Raw genomic sequence first — 16,471 nt, 5'->3', positions numbered from 1 at the left:
TAATTCTAAGTTATTTAAAATTAGATGCTACTATTTATAAACACGTTAAAATTTTATAAGAACAATACAATGTGATATACTATTCTGAAAGTGAATGAATGAATCAGGAAGGACACTACTATCAATTCTCATCCTTCCAGAATCACACACTTCCTTCAAGATGAATCATTTAGCATAGGAGACAACATGGACTAAACACAGGAGACAGCACAGGCTAAATGGGAAAGCCAATGTCAATCCATTTATTATGCATTAGGAATCTCGATATTTATTTTATTCAATAAAATATAACCATACATATCTTGCTTACCCTATGGGATGTGTTCATGCAACTCTTTCTAGGACCACTGATCAGAGGTTACTTTTACTAAGGTTAAGAACAGAAGAGAAAGTTTCAACACTAATTAAGTAAAAGAGTTTTGTGTAAAGTATTTGTTGAATATGTAACATTAAGTCAAATCATGCAAGTGGTCAAGTCTGAGCATCAGGAGACCTGATGGGGAACCACAGACTTTCTCATTCTTTTGATGCATTTCTTTAAAATTCATTTTCATAATGAGGCTGCTTCTTTTCATTCTCCAAAAGAGCAACAATCAACAAAAGGTACCTCTGGAGGCTTGTTTGAAGACAGAATTTGCAGAAATATTTTCCTATAGCAAGGCTTATAATAAAATACTCATCATAGTATTTTCAAAATTTTCTTCCAACATGAAGTAGTATGATATATGTCTGCCGCTATACTGTGAGCTGTGTCTTTGACTCATTGGAGACAAAACCAGTGATTGTTTGTTTGTTTGTTTGTTTGTTTTTCTTTAATAGAGAGAGCCTGAGCATGGGTAGAGGGAAGAGAGAGATGGAGAGAGAGAGAGAGAGAGAGAGAGAGAGAGAAAATCTTAAGAAGGCTCCATGCTCATCATGAAGCCAGGTGTAGGGCTCCATCTCACAACCCTGGGATTAAGACCTGAGCCAAAATCAAGAGTCGGACATTTAACTGACTGAGCCATCCAGGCACCCCCAAAAGAAGTTACAAAATCTAAATTTGAGCTAGCTTTGAAAAAAGGGAGAATTTGACCCATATAATCACAAAGGGTATCAATAAGGTAGAGATTGTCAAGAATTTAAAATTTTCCAAACTCTTCTCTGTCCATTGTCTCTGTAATTTTTGCATGTCTATTTCATTGTCTGCTACTGGAGACTGGCTTTTTCCAGAAGACGAGAACTAGCATACCTTGGATCCCTGGGTTTACATATTCTCAGCTTTTCCTCCAGAGAGAAGCAGTCTCTTCCCTTATCTCTGAAGCTAAAAAATGTAATGGGATTGTTTAGTTCAAATGCTTTCTCCTTGACCAATCATTGTGGTTACACATATAAGTATGTTTAAGAATATGCTAATCCCATTTGGACATGTTTACATGCTAGGGTGAAAGAGGATGTATTGTTCCCTGAAAGAAGGTACACACTATTCCTAAGAAGGAGGTATTGGGAGAAAAAACAATGTCCAAGGTCAGGGCTATGTGGCCAGAAAATTGTGTTTCTGCAGTGTGAGTACATCCTTGTAAGTGAATTAAGTCTGTTAACGAATACCATGTCTCAATACTACATTCTCAGTGATAGATGAAGGGACTCACATATGTCATCCTGACATTAGGTAGTTATTTGGATTGAATTGTGTCCTTCCAAAATTGATAAGCTGAAGCTCTAATACCCAGTATCTTGGAATGTGACTGTATTTGGGGATAAAGCCTTTAAAAAGTAATTAAGTTATAAAGGGGTTGGTAAGGTGGGCCTTAATCCAATATGGCTGATGTCTTTATAAGGAGAGAGTTTAGGACATATACACAGAGGGGGGTGGCATGTGAACACATGGGGAAGATAGTTGTCTACAAGCCAAGGAAACGCCTCAAGAGAAATAACCTTGCAATCTTCATCTTGGACTTCTAGCTTGTGGGAAATAAATGTCTATTATTTAAGCCACCCAGTCTGTGGTACTTTGTTATAGTAACAATTGCAAATTATTTCAGTACTTCACCCATATCTATTTCCTTACTCATGTCTATTTCACCCATATCTATCTATATCTATATTAATATTAGACAAATTTTAGGACTGTTTTAAATAGTCACATATCCCTTATCTCTTATTCAGTACTTCCTTTTTGTCCCAAATAGTTGTGCTTGTTTTTTTTAATGATGCCCAAATTCAAACAATTTTTCTTTTCCTTACGTTTCTATTTCTCTGAAGTCAGTGACTTTGTTATTCATTTCTTTAAATAAGCTTATGTTGGCAATAAAATCAAGAAGTAGAAATCTAAATTGTCATGTGATGCCCCTAGGAATATCTAAATCAGTTGTGAAACAATCAAATTTCTTTTTTTGCAAGACTGAGAACAAGATTTGTGTGCTTGATAATGGAGTCACGAGTAATGTAGGAAAGAAACAATTTTTTTCCATATTAGGTTTCTTTGCTTTAAAGCAGAATGCTTATTTCTTTAAGATAATTCATTTAATCAGTATGGCAAAGGAAATATATCACAGAGTTTTCAACATTACATTAAACAGATAATCAATAGTTTGAGACAATAAAATAAAATGTTTTCAGCTTTATTAAACTTCAGGGACAAGTGGAGAGCAATTGGAAAGTAAAATAGCATTAAAAGTCAGTTAACATAGCTATTATTGCAAAGTGTATCTGAGTCACCAGGTAGCATGGGGCCTCTGTGGTTATTCAGGCAAAATCAGATTGAAAAACAACCACAGAGAAACAGAAAATAGAACTAGCTGAAATATTTAATTCCTCAATTTCCAAAAACAAACAAACAAAAAGCAATAATTTAGTTTTGTATGAATATGCCACATTTCAGATTTTAGTACCCAATTTAGTATTTTTTATTTTATTCAAAAGTATTTACCTCTCTAATACTTAAAAAAATCAAATATGGATTATTTGAATCTATCAAATATAATTGAAAAAGCAATTGAAATTTTGGTTGAAATTTATAGGCAATTAAAATACCTTTCTGTATAAGAGAGTATATTTAGTAGTTTGTATGCATTAATTATTTAATTCTTGCAGCAATCCTGCTGGGGTTATTTAACAATCGAGGAAAAGGAGACCTAGTTTGGTGTGCTCAGCCCCCAAGCTCAGTCAGGAAAAGAGAGTTAGGCTGGGACCTTTTCTGTTGTTGGTCCATCTAAAGAACACAAATGCTCTGGGCTCTTGGGCTCCTGAGCAGGGAAGTATTACCAGTTATGGTACATAAGACCAGTTACGGTGTTGACTAAACATAAAAGGCCCTTTTTCAGGTCATTACCCAAAAAATGCTTAAATAGTCAACACCCAAGTGAAGGAGCTTTCGAGAAACGCTCTCTGCTTAGAGCTGTAGGTTATTATAAAACTACATGTGGATGCCATGATATTTTGCTCAACTATTAGAAAAGATTACATTTAAAAAAAAATTTTATTTATTTTGAGAGAGAGAGAGAGAGAGAGAGAGAGAGAGAGAGAGAGACAGCGAGCATGAGTGGGGGAGGGGCAAAGAGAGAAGGAGAGAGAGAGAATCCCAAGCAGGATCTGTGCTATCAATGTGGAGCCTGATGCTGGGTTCGAACTAATGAACCAGATCATGACCTGAGCAGAAATCAAGAGTCTGACACTTAACTGACTGAGCCACCGAGGTGCACCAAGATTAAATTTTGCAGTGATCTGAAGTGATCAGTAACTTTAAAAAGATAAAAGTTACCTCTATATAGCCAGATAAAATATTTTTTTATCATTCAAATAGTCAGTCAGTACTCTTTGTGTTCCAGTTTTGTTTCATGAACACTTCTAACAGATACAAAAATATGATACCTCCTCTTCAATTAAACAATGCACACTCCAAGATAAGCTATTTTTTTAGAAACAGAATTAGATATTTGCACACCTATTAAATCAGTGCCAATACAGACGAATAATTATACTATTAACATTCTTTTAGGTTTTTCTGTGTGGATTTGAAGCAATACAATACTTTGGGGGAAACGTGGACTTGGACACAGAGATGCCTGAGTTTGAATCGCACTTCTTTCACTTTCTAGCTGATTGAATGTGGCCGATTACTTTACCTAAGGCTTTTTTCCCATATCTGATAAAAGGAGATGTCAACATTTACCTCAAACACATGTTGGGAATATTAAATGAAGTAATGTATAATTCAAGGGCATCTTACAATGTCTAATGTGTGACAGGTGATTAATAAATGCACGTTGTCGATATTAGGAGGAGCATCACATTGGAAAGAGGAGGAGAAACATAGGTTACTGCTGCCGCTGCTGCTGCTGCTGCTGCTGCTGCTCGTGTGGCAGCCAGTTATTTGCTGTCAAGATTTCACAGCATATTTTCTCTCTAGACCACAGCAATACTCCTCAACACCTCCCATTTTGAAAATATACTGTCTGCTTACTTTGGGTGTGAGTGACTTCAGGGAGGCAGCTGATGAGGCAGGGGGGCGGGAGGACTAACGTTAATATGAGCGCTAATAGCTAACCCGATAAAGCAAGAAGTCTTAGACACTGCCCACGCTCCAAACACTCAAGCACAGAAAGCCCATACGTCTTCCCCAGCACTTAACCCAGCCACCAGCCATTCCACAACTTATTTTCTCCTCTTAGGGTTGCATTACTCTTTATGTCAGCCTGGTTTGACTTAAATAAAACCCATGAAAAGAAGAAACACATCATGTTATATCTCTGGGTCCAAAGCTTTTCCAGACTGAAGAAAATTTCTACTGGTTCTGCCAACACAAATAAGCATTCTAATGCTTATCAGGCAGATGATACTAGAATCCCTTTACTATCAGTCAGAAAATTGAATCAATAAACATTTTTTTTTTTTTTTTTTTTTTTGGTAACTAGCTGGAAGCCTATCCAAAGCAATACCTTTAGAACAAAGTTAAAATTAGTTTTATTTCTCTGAGTACTGCTGGAAAACTCAGGATGAACATGATCTCTAAGAGTTCTACCTGAAAAACTAAACCACATAACTCCTTTCAATAGGGCAGTACTGATGAGAGATTTCCTTGGTGTGTTCTTATCTAAATTTACATTTACACTAGTCAAGTCTTATCTCCTGGAAAATTGCTACTGAATGTAACAGAAAACTTGTATTTTCTTGGTGATAATGCAAACTTTGATGCCTGGTCATCCATCATCCCCTTGGTGCCTTGCCCGTCATCGGAAGCTATTCTACTGTGGGGGGGGGGAATGTTAAAGAAAACATGTTACATAATTTCAGATTGCTTTCCTTAGCCTCCTAAAATGTTTAGGCCCTAAGCCACAGGCATGGAAAATACTCTCTGGAATCCTGAGGCAGCAAATTCCTCTGGCTCATTTATCCTCATTGCCTAATACTGGACCTGACATATATTAGATGTTTATCCTTTGTTTAAATGCATTAATAGTGAACGTTTGAAGTCATTGACAGAAATTTCAGACAGCAAGATAATTTCTGGAAAAAACAAGAGGCTAAGGAAAGACAAATTCCAGATTCTTCCAATTCCCTGAACATCAATAGTATTGGGTCACTTTTATTAACTTGCTTAAAACTGTAGAATCTTTGGAGGTGGGTTGGACCTTGGAGTCCATATAGTTCAACCAAAAGAAAAATACCATTTTTTCCCAGGAGCCTCTGCCTGCTTTGGCATGACACCTTAAGAGCATGCACAAGGAGAGAGTAACTGCAGTTGGGACAACAGTAGACACTGGTCTTGATGACAGCGGAGAGAATTATGACAAAAGTCTTACTCCACCCTCTCTTCTTACTGTGATGTCAAGAGCTACACCCAAGAGAAGAAAAAAGGGAGGCTGAGAGTCTGTAGTAAGGAAGCCCAGAAGACAAGATCATGGATGCCTCTTACGCTGTTCAAGGGATTGGATTTGAGGACAAATACTCCTATTTTTCCTACTTTGGAGTTTGGATTCATGATTTAAAATTTAAATTTCAGTGGGTGCCACAAAGGAACCATTGGAACAGCAGAGGCTTGAGCTGTAATCACATCTATGGGCAAATCTTTGTATGTTTTCTCTATCTGCACTTTTACATTTTTGCAATTACTGAAACACTTATTTTAGGCAACTGGAACAAGAAAGCATCAAAAATTAAACTGTTCCTCTGAATCATAAATTGTATTTATATAGGAGGAATATGTATTTATATATTTATATAGGAGGAATATAGGATAGTAGACAATTCAGTGGGCTTCGTGATCATTCCCAGGTTTTAATCCTGTGGCTCAGGTACCCACTAGCTGCATGAAACTCAGTTTATTCATCTGTAATATAGGTTTCTAAAAATTCCTAGTTCATACGATGTGAAAATTAATTCATATAATGCCAATGTGTTATATACTAAATAAATTATAGCTATTTGTTTATACTCTACCTAATTACTTGAGGCATAATAGATACTATTGTCTTTATTACTGTTTCCATTATCACTGTCATTATTAGGCAAAAGTAGTGAAGATTATTACATACACGATAGTGCTGGAGAGACTATGCATGAGTAAATAAAACCTTATGTGGATATGATCCAACATTCACCTCTATCTGGAAAGCTCAGAGTAAACCTTATTGATTAGAGTATTATATATAATTCTGTGTGATGATGCTCTTGGCCCATACCTAATTGAATAAATGTTATCAAGGGTTTTATTTTTTTCAGTGTGGACCATCATAGGCATGGACTTTATGGAAGTTTTCACATTATTTCTGTTTGTCATTCTGTGAAAGACTTCTAAAATTCGTGATGGGCATAGAACAGAGCAAGTAAGCCCATAGCCCTGGTCTTACCTGTATCATGGTCAGTATAAGTAAATTAATTGTCACAGAGTCATCTTATTTCATATAATATTAGTCTGAAAGTATAATTATTTAGAATTAATTATCTTTCTGACCAGTAATTGATCATGCTTAAAATAAATTGGCAATCCGATCATACTAGATGCATGTGGTAGGTCCACATAATACCTCTTTTACATAATGCTTGTTATCTTTTCTACCTGACATCAAGTGTTTCTGTTATGCACGTTACTATCAGATGAATCTTTCTAAAACATCAGGTGTCACCTCTTCTGGAAGCCTCCTCTTGCTTAGCTGTGCATATTCATACATATCTATAATTGTCCTTTTATAGGCTGGGTTGTAATAATTTATTCTAGACGACCCTTTAACATTGACTGCAAAGTCTGTGCAAGAAATGTTTATAGATAATTTGTACAAATCTCCCAAAGAGTCCATATATTCCACCTTTTAGAATGTAAAATCTATAATTTTTTACTACCTGCAAATCGATACAATTCTGACCCAATTTATTCCACTCAATCTAAACTCATCTCTGCTCCCAATTTTACCATGCTCATCTGGTCAAAAAATTGGTCTTTGCCACAGGTTTTCTAGGCTTGTTAATACTGTCCAAATTCAAACTCTTCTTTGAAACCAGAATCAAGTGCCTCATATTGCATGAAAATTTTCCTGACTATTCCACCATCTACTGATGTCTTTTCCCTGAACTTTTAGGGCTGTAGCTCAGTTCATGAAGGCTTAGATGCTATAGTAAGTCTGCAGCACTGTGTTCAAGCCTCTGGTATCAGGGAAAACTTATAAGTATGTTTTGATTCTGTTTTCACAGACATAATGAGGAATGAGAAGAGAGCCTATGTCATAGGGTTTCTGTGATAAAGATGGCAAAACCCGCAGTAAAAATTAACTATCATCATTGTACATACAGAGTATATGAATTTAGCATATAACAATAGAGTACTACCTCATTCTAATCCAATTAATACTTTTAATTTTTTTCCTAGTAAGATTGTATTTCAAGGACAAGAATTTATACTTTCTTTACATACTTCACAATATGAAAATTTATTCTACTCAAGCACTTTTTAAAAAAAAAATTAAATTAACATGTTTTATAAGGTAACTGCTTAATCCTTTTAATGTTATGAAAGTTATTTTCAAAGTCATTACTTTATTCATCCATCATGTATTCACCAAGATAGACTCTTTAAAGTAATTTATTCAGATTCTTTTCTAAGACAGTTTGTTATACCATTTGTAGACTTAGGTCACTTTCTTTCCGTGGATGTGTATCTTCTAATTTCATTCATCACTACAATTTCAGGAGGTATAAATATTCTGAGAAGTTCATGTCTCTTGCCTTTTTCAGCAATAATCGCAGAGACTCCCAGTGAAATATTTTTTAAAATTAATTTCTATATAGTGTTTTCTGGAAAGCTGCAAGGGATCAATGTGGAAAATGCAGATGATTTATTAGGAATAGCCTTTTAGTAACATGTAGAAAGTAAAGAACTTGAAATAAGAAAAGCTATTGATAATCTCTTCTTTAATTAGCAGCTCAGATGATTTTCTATATTACAACAGCATTACGAGTACTCAGAAAAAAAAAAACAAAATGTCAGTCTAATATCTCTTTACATGTAATCAAATATTAAAGGGGAATCTATGGAATGTTATAATTAGGAAGAATTTTGAACATATATATGTATACTCACACACACATATATATACATATATATAATGTTCAATCATGTTACCGAATGTCCAATTTTTTATTTTATTTTTTCAACTCTCTTCAAATGTCATTTAGAGGCTTATTTTGCCACAATTTGTTTTGTGTTTTTACACATATTGCCTCAGTAGAAAGTCCACGAAAACCTCAAACTGGAATTCACATCCAAGCTTATGGGTTTCAAATTGAAATTCTAAGCACAATCAAGGTCATTTAATGTACTGCTTTGGAAGAAATCCAGAAAAGCATGTGTCCTTTAGATTTCCTGGAAAATACCAACTGTTACTGAAGAGGTTAAAGCAAATAGCTTTAGAATTACAGAATAATTATAATTTTGTTTACATATCCAGATCATTAAGACATTTTCAGAAATAAATTTTTAACATCAGAGATAAATTAATAGTTTTATTATTTGTAAGAGTGATCATTTTTAAAAATAAGCTATGCTTCATCTAATTATGAATTATTTGGGATACTCAATAAATGTAAGTCTATTATGAAAATGCATCAACATTTAATGCCATTCATTGTTCTTGACATCAATTTTGAAATTCTCTGAAAAATGTATTAGTTCAGAACTATTATTTTTTATACCTGATTTCTCAATTTTAACCATAATTATAAAGAATACTGAGATTAGTTTAAATAGTCCACATAGCTAGTATGCAAATAGTACGTCTCTTTAATTATAAGTAGCCTGGATCGTCATTTCTGAGTATAAGCTATGTAGGTTTCAATTCTTACATTTTTATTATTAATCTTCAAGGTAAATATGCCCATATCCTTCATGGGTAAAGCATTAATCTATTACAGTAATATGTAGATTATGGAGAGAGCCCTCCAAACCAGGATGAAGGAAGCTGGATGGTGAGAAGGCAATGAATAGAAGAATGTCAGCTCAAACAAGATAGCCAAAGAGAATAAAAGAATTGAGAGTTGGGACAAAGTTGAAAGTGGACAGCTATAATGAAACTTTGGATGATATAGAAGTATATACATGCAGATAGAAAATTATGAGTTGTGTAGAAAGAAAACCAGGATTCTGAGACTAGAGGACTTTACAACTAAAAGAGAGCTTCTCTCAAACACCATGACTCATTTTTTTCATCTGAACCCTGCTATGCATTTATCAACATCTCCGATATGTTCCCATTCCAGAATTATTAAAACAAACATCATCTTCCAAGAGCTAATAAACGGTGTGCCATTTTCATGAATCTGCTCTTTGAAAGTCTGTAGACAGTTCCAATGGTTCCCTCCTTATGCAAGGTTTTGCTTTCCACAGTTTCAGTCATTCATGGTCAATCGTGATCTGGAAGCAGATGATTTTTCTTTTGACTTATCATCAGATGTCAACTGTAGCCTAATGCTAGGTCACAAAGCCTATGTCATTCATCTCACTTCGTCTCATCACTGGGCATTTTATCATCTCACAACATCATAAGAAGAAGTGTGAATACAGTAAAATTTGATATTTTGAGAGAGAGATCACATTAATATAATTTTCATTACAGTATACTATTTTAAATATTCTATCTTATAATTAATTATTGTTGTTAATATCTTTCTGTGCCTAATTTGTAAATTAAACTTTATCATAAGTAGATATGTGTAGGAAAAAATACAGTACACATAGGGTTTGGTAATACCCGTGGTTTTGGGCATCCACCCAGAGTCTTGGGACATATCCTTCATGGATTAGGTGGGACTACTATAATTCCATTTCATTTTATTTAACTATTGATTCTAAAGTCACCCACAGAATAAATTGTGGCACAAACATTCATCACCCATAGGGGTAAGCTACCATATGAACATACAGACCAAATGAGTTAGTGGTAGGCTAAAAATTCTTGCCTGTGGCTTAAAATTCTCAGAGTTCTAATAGGAATAGAAAACCCTCATCCTATCTCCTGTGCTCTCCCAGAATGAAGGTCTGAGGCTTTTTAACACAGAGACACAGGGCTTCTGCTAGTCATGTAGTTACGATGATTTCATTTATGTGAAAAGTTTAACTGGATCTTTAGAGCGTTTCTTTTTTGCATTTGTAATTCTGCATGTAAAAATATTCTTGCCATTCATCTTCTTTCTTTTAATTTTTTTGTCCTTATTTAATTTCTTTTTAAAATTCATCTTATGTAGGGGGTGTCTGGGGGGCTCAGTTGGTTGGGCATCCAACTTCGGCTCAGGTCACTACCTCACAGTTCATGAGCTCAAGCCCCACATCAGGCTCTGTGCTGCTGACAGCTCAGAGCCTGGAGCCTGCTTTGGATTCTGTGTCTCCCTCTCTTTCTGTCCCTCCTCTGCTCATGCTTGGTCTCTCTCTCTCTCTCAAAAATAAATAAACATTAATTTTTTTAAAAAAATCATTTAATGTAAATACAAAAGAGGAGATGCTAGCATGAGAAGGCAGGTTCGATTGTATCTTGAATCTAAAAAAGAGGTTTAATAACTTTTATTTTTATCCCAGGTAACTCTATAGAGTTTCTTTAAGGTTCTTGAATTTTATTTCTCATTCTGGCACCAGTTAATCTTCTTGGCTCTAAAGTCAGCTCCTAGAACAGAATGACAGCCTCACATCTATAATCACAGTTTCCAGTAACTCAGCAGAGCCACAGGCCAAAATTCTCTCCCAGGAGAGCAATGGGCCCAGACCCAAAGACAGCTCAGGAGATCGATTGTAATAAAGCTACTATTTCTTTTTCGGAACTATTCATTCTTAAATAAGGAAATGTTTGAACTAAAACCCATGGTCTGCAAGACAAACAACTTCCTAACTTTTTTCAATCTTTCTGAATGGTCTACAATATAGGATGAGAAGAAACTAAAGAGGAAAAATTCAAAGAACAGCTTAATGAATAATTGTTGAATAAATGGATGAATGGATGAGTGAATGGAATGCTTACCTAAGGATCATCATCTAATGCAATTATTCAAATTAATTCAGGTGAAAAATCAAACATATCTCGAAGATACTAAATAACTCATTAGAAAGAAGCTTAATAAAAAATTTTAAAAATAGTATAATTGTATTCTTTTTATTTTGCCTGCTTATCAACTAAATGAGAAAACATTTATTTTCTACTAAAGCAAGGTTTTATGATTTCTGTCCCTCTCTCTTTTTGTCATTAGCACTGAGCAAATATACTCTACCATATCAGGATGGAGTTATCTAAAATAAGATTCTCATTATCAGTGGGATTTAGTTTTGTAGTGTTTCTTTTTTATTCAGTGTCTTCTGATAACCAGGCTTGTTTAGAAACAAAAAGTCACTTGAAAATGGACACTGACATACATCCTCATCATTAGAAATCCTTTTCTACCCCTGAAACCAAGACTACACTATCTGCTGGTTAACTTGACAATGAAAGAAAAAAAAAAAACAAGGAAAGAAATAAATTCTATTCTACCATATAGAAACAAGTTGAAACATGTTTCTGCTACCTCTGGACAGTGGGACTAGAAGATATGGGAATAGTGCAGCAGCAAAGAATAAGTAGGAGGTAAAGAGTGATTTGATTTTTAACTTTACATTAGTTAAACTCTGGTAATTTAACCTATGAGTATTTTTATACTAAAAGTTTAATGCTATACCCAGACCGGAAGGATAACACTTATCTAAGGGATATGTGGCTTCGCCTATGTATAAGTTGAATTTTTTTTCTGAAGCAATGCTATGACATATTTCCTTCCAACCACTGTGGCTCATGCCAGATATGCTCATTGGAATATCCTTGACATTGGTGGCTATGACTCTAGGAGGATGTGTGCTAGGTAGCTAAGGGTCACAAACACACACGTGCGCGCACACACACACACACACACACACACACAGGAAGTTAAGGGCCTATCACAATGTAGAGAACTTAGCTAACATTATCCAGTGCTGCAAGGTCCATGGTCATTGTGGGCCATGTCACTGAATTCTATGACTGAAAATACGTCCACTCATATATTCACTGTGGTACATATATGGATGAATCTTGCCCATTTCACAACGTGCCAGAGATTCCCATTAGCGATAGTATGACCATTACAGTCAGTTACTATTACACTATGCCCATTATGTGTCAGTCAAATGAGGTCTTTGCGATGCCAAGATAAAATATGATTTCTGATGTGTCTCTTAAAGAGATTTTGCATTTCCGTGGACTGCTATCCCACACAGCCTGAATAACCTCTCTTAATTTATGGCCTTGATAATGATTTGTACTCCCTTCTCCCATAATTTACTTGTGCATGGGCTGGTAACTTCCACGATGAGCTTCAACATTTAATGAGTCAAAATACAATTTTACAAAATAAGCATATTGACTTCTAGAAGCTCTAAAATATCCCTGAGCCTAAAATGTTAAAATTGCTAGTTTTCTTACTTCCACTTCATTATTTCCTCTCCATCCTTCAAATACAAGGAAAAAAAAAAAAAAAACCCTTTAAGCATTAAATACCTTAATCACAGAAGGTGCAATTCGGCTTCCCTTCTTCCATTTTCTTTCATGCCGATTTGACTATAAGATTCCCACAGCGTGTACTAATCCATTCAGTGAGGGAAATGAGTAAGACTCCCTAGTTTAAAGGAAACTATGAAAACTTACATTCATAAGAATTTTCATATCTGGTAACTGGAAGTTTGCAAGCCCTTTCCCAATACTTCCTTATGAAGTCAGTCATCTGCAACCAATAAAAGAAAGCACATGTTCCCTCAGCTTGGCAGAGATCATAATCCTACACAGGAAGTTTGGTCCTTCTAAGAATATGAAAAACCTAACAGTCAGGAAGATAATGAAACCTAGATGACAGTCTGAAAATACCTCTCCTGGGTTTTATACCACCCCCTAGGCAATCAATTCAGGTGAGAAGCATATTTTATACCTAATATAAAATGTGAAGATTTCTGAAGGAATTAATATGATTATTTGGACACAGGGTGTTGGGGTCCATCAGGACTTGTGTATGGCACTGTGGTCTGGTGTGGGGTGTCAGAAAACTCTCAAGGTGAGGACAGCATCTGCAGAGATGGGGGTAGGGCAGTAGAAATTAAGGGAGATTTGTTACATACAAGAGGATTCATTTCTCTCTATATATATATTTACACACAGAGGAACACACAAACATCTACCTTTATGCATGCATTACGTGAGAATGGGAGCCTCTTTGAAGAAAAGATTGATTTTTATGGCTGGGACAAGGAACATGCAAGATCAGACTAACAGATCTTATTTCCCAGAAGCAAGGAAATACTCAAAGAATCATGGAGACATGCTTGTACACATTAATGTTGACACCTGTAATTATTTACATAATTTCAAACTATCTCCTAACAAAATCCTATTATTTACAAAAGAGAAAGGAGTAACTTTACAGTTGAGAAGCCTGGCAGGCACAACCTTAATTAAACAATCAAGATGAACATCAGTAAAGGAACAAGTCAGAACTTGGCGCTATTTTAAGTTCCACAGAGGTAAAGGTGAGCATTCTCAGGGAAACTTCCCAGGTACTCACCTAATTTCATTTTGTCACTTTTTATGTGAAGCTTTATTTTTCTCCACCTGTCTTTCCTTTCCTGTGTTAAGCTTGTCCTCTTGACTTTAACTGTGACACATGTTGCCTGCACCAGATCATTACATCCCCATCCATAATTAAGTTTCCCAGAGAGCTAACTTTAATGGTTCTACCAAGTCAGACCTTTTACCCTGCTTACACTTAGATATGCTACGGTTTTGGCATCCTCCGTGCACATGTGGGTAAGTTCTAGATTCTAACGACGAATACTTTGGTTGGGGCAAATGGTATAGAATAGAGAAATTTCATCTTCTCTGGTGTTGGGGAAGGCTTTGCCTTCAAAGAGTTGCTATTCTCTCTAAATGCATGCTTTTATAACAAGCCAATATTTAGCAAAGGTCAAGTAAGTCAAAGTTGACATATGTTTTTTTTTATTACTATTTTGTCAGTAATGCCAAAATGTCTTGAAACATGTAAGTTAATATTAGTGGACTGTCCATTTTATGCCAAAGAAAATGTAGCTGAAGGTGCGGTTTACAGGAATACATTGCATTGTAAAAGCAGACATATGTGATAACAAGTGGATTCATCTTATTGATGTATTATTCCCTGCGGATTCAAACCCTTACAAAAATAGTTTATTTGTAATTCCGTTTGGGAAAAAAAAATGAATCCTTGCAGGAAAATAACTTGTGATTGTGATATTCATTCTTATCCAAAGTCCTTCTGTGTATATATGGGTCTACTTAACATTAAATGGACAAGTGGAATTCTTTAACCAATAATAACCGCTTTCCATGAGAATGACAGAACAGAGAAATGTCCATGATAATTAGTATTTCCTCTGCTAGGTGGCTTCCATGGTTCGTCAGCCTCTAGTATATCCAACTTGTGCATTGCCTATATACTCTATATATTTCTTCTTATATTTCTGAAATGTGTTTCATGTACCATGTAGTATCATTCATAACCATTATCATGAATACTGGTTATAATATCATGGCACTAATAATAATAAAGCTCTGCTTTAGTTAATTACGAAGAAATACAAAAATATAAAATAATATTTAGATAAGATATAAGTAAGAGAGAAAGAATAGCAAAGATAAACCTTCAGGTACCCATTAATCATCTTAGAGAGAGAAGATCACCAACTACTTTGTAAATGCCAGAGAGCCCATCATTAAATTCCTCTTCTGTCTTCGCCCTCCCAAACCAAATTCTACCATGTGTTTTCTTTTTACCATTGTCTTGTGTTTTTTTAAATATGTAGTTTCCATTGCTGTTTAATTATATAATTCTGTAAAATATTTAGTTGTTCACTTATTAAACATTATATGGATGGAATTAGACTGTATGTGTGTGCATGTATGTATTCTGTGATATATTATGATTGGTTTCCTTCATTCAAAGTGCACTTAAAAATTTTATCCATGTTAATGTTAAAATCTCTAATTCATTAATTTATACTTTGATACAATATTTCATGAATGTATATGAACAAAATTCATTTATTCATGCATTTATTCTTTTTAAAAAATGCTTATTAGGGTGATTGAAGATTGTTTTTCTATAAGAAATCGGTACTGCTAGGGACATGCCTGTATATTTCTCTTGGTTCACATGTGCAAATGTATCTTTAGAGTGTGTAATTAGAACTGATGCATAGTAAGATCTGTTTATCTTCAACTTGTCTATAAAATTCAGATTTGTTTTTCAGAATGTTTTCACCAAGTTTAACCCCCACCAAAAGAGTAAAAATCATCTCATGGTTTCTCATCCATGATAGCATTTGGTTTTGTCCGATTATTAAATTTTTGTCAATCTGAATGTGAAATGGGATCTCATTATTCCTTTAATTTACATTTAATTTGCATTTCTCTGAGGGGCTGTCAAACAGGAGCTACAGATTTGGAGGCAGTAGAAGACACAGCTGCTGTGAGAGAATCCCCCAAAAGTGGAAAGATGCATGAAATACTGTCTTTTCCTCTCCTCACAGTCTCCAGTATTCCATAAATGCTTCCAATTGGAAAAATTTACCTGGAATTCTGAGATTAAGGAAGCCCTGAGGATGTAATTACCTGATTTGCAGAGCATGGCAGAGAAAGGCAGAAAATTAATCTGAATCAAATATGAAAGTGGCTACCACAGCTATATAACATTGATCTTGCTATTGAATGTCTCTTCCACGAGAATACAAGCTTGATGAAGAAATGCATTTGTGCTTATTTTATTCCCTTTGCTTAGAAGATTTCCTGGCACATAAGAAGTGCTCAATAGATGTTGAACGAATGAGTGAATGGATGAGTGAATGGTCGAGACTTATGCCAGTCATAGCCTCTCACATATTTAAGTGTTATTATTTGAGGATTTAATTAAGTAAATTATGATAATTTATTTT

General features: G+C 35.0%; 1 long non-coding RNA gene across 1 annotated transcript; it reads left to right on the top strand.

The window, feature by feature from the left end:
* The first annotated feature begins 13,491 nt into the window (after positions 1-13,491).
* Positions 13,492-16,190, top strand: LOC122198919. The gene is made up of 3 exons (XR_006193222.1): positions 13,492-13,563; positions 13,668-14,035; positions 15,971-16,190. It is a non-coding gene; the product is annotated as an uncharacterized LOC122198919 (long non-coding RNA).
* Positions 16,191-16,471: the final 281 nt, after the last annotated feature.

Source organism: Panthera leo, chromosome C2 (assembly GCF_018350215.1).
Source record: "Panthera leo isolate Ple1 chromosome C2, P.leo_Ple1_pat1.1, whole genome shotgun sequence".
Lineage (NCBI taxonomy): Eukaryota > Metazoa > Chordata > Mammalia > Carnivora > Felidae > Panthera > Panthera leo.
The sequence above is the reverse complement of the archived record's forward strand: the minus strand, read 5'-3'. Positions and strand labels throughout refer to the sequence as shown.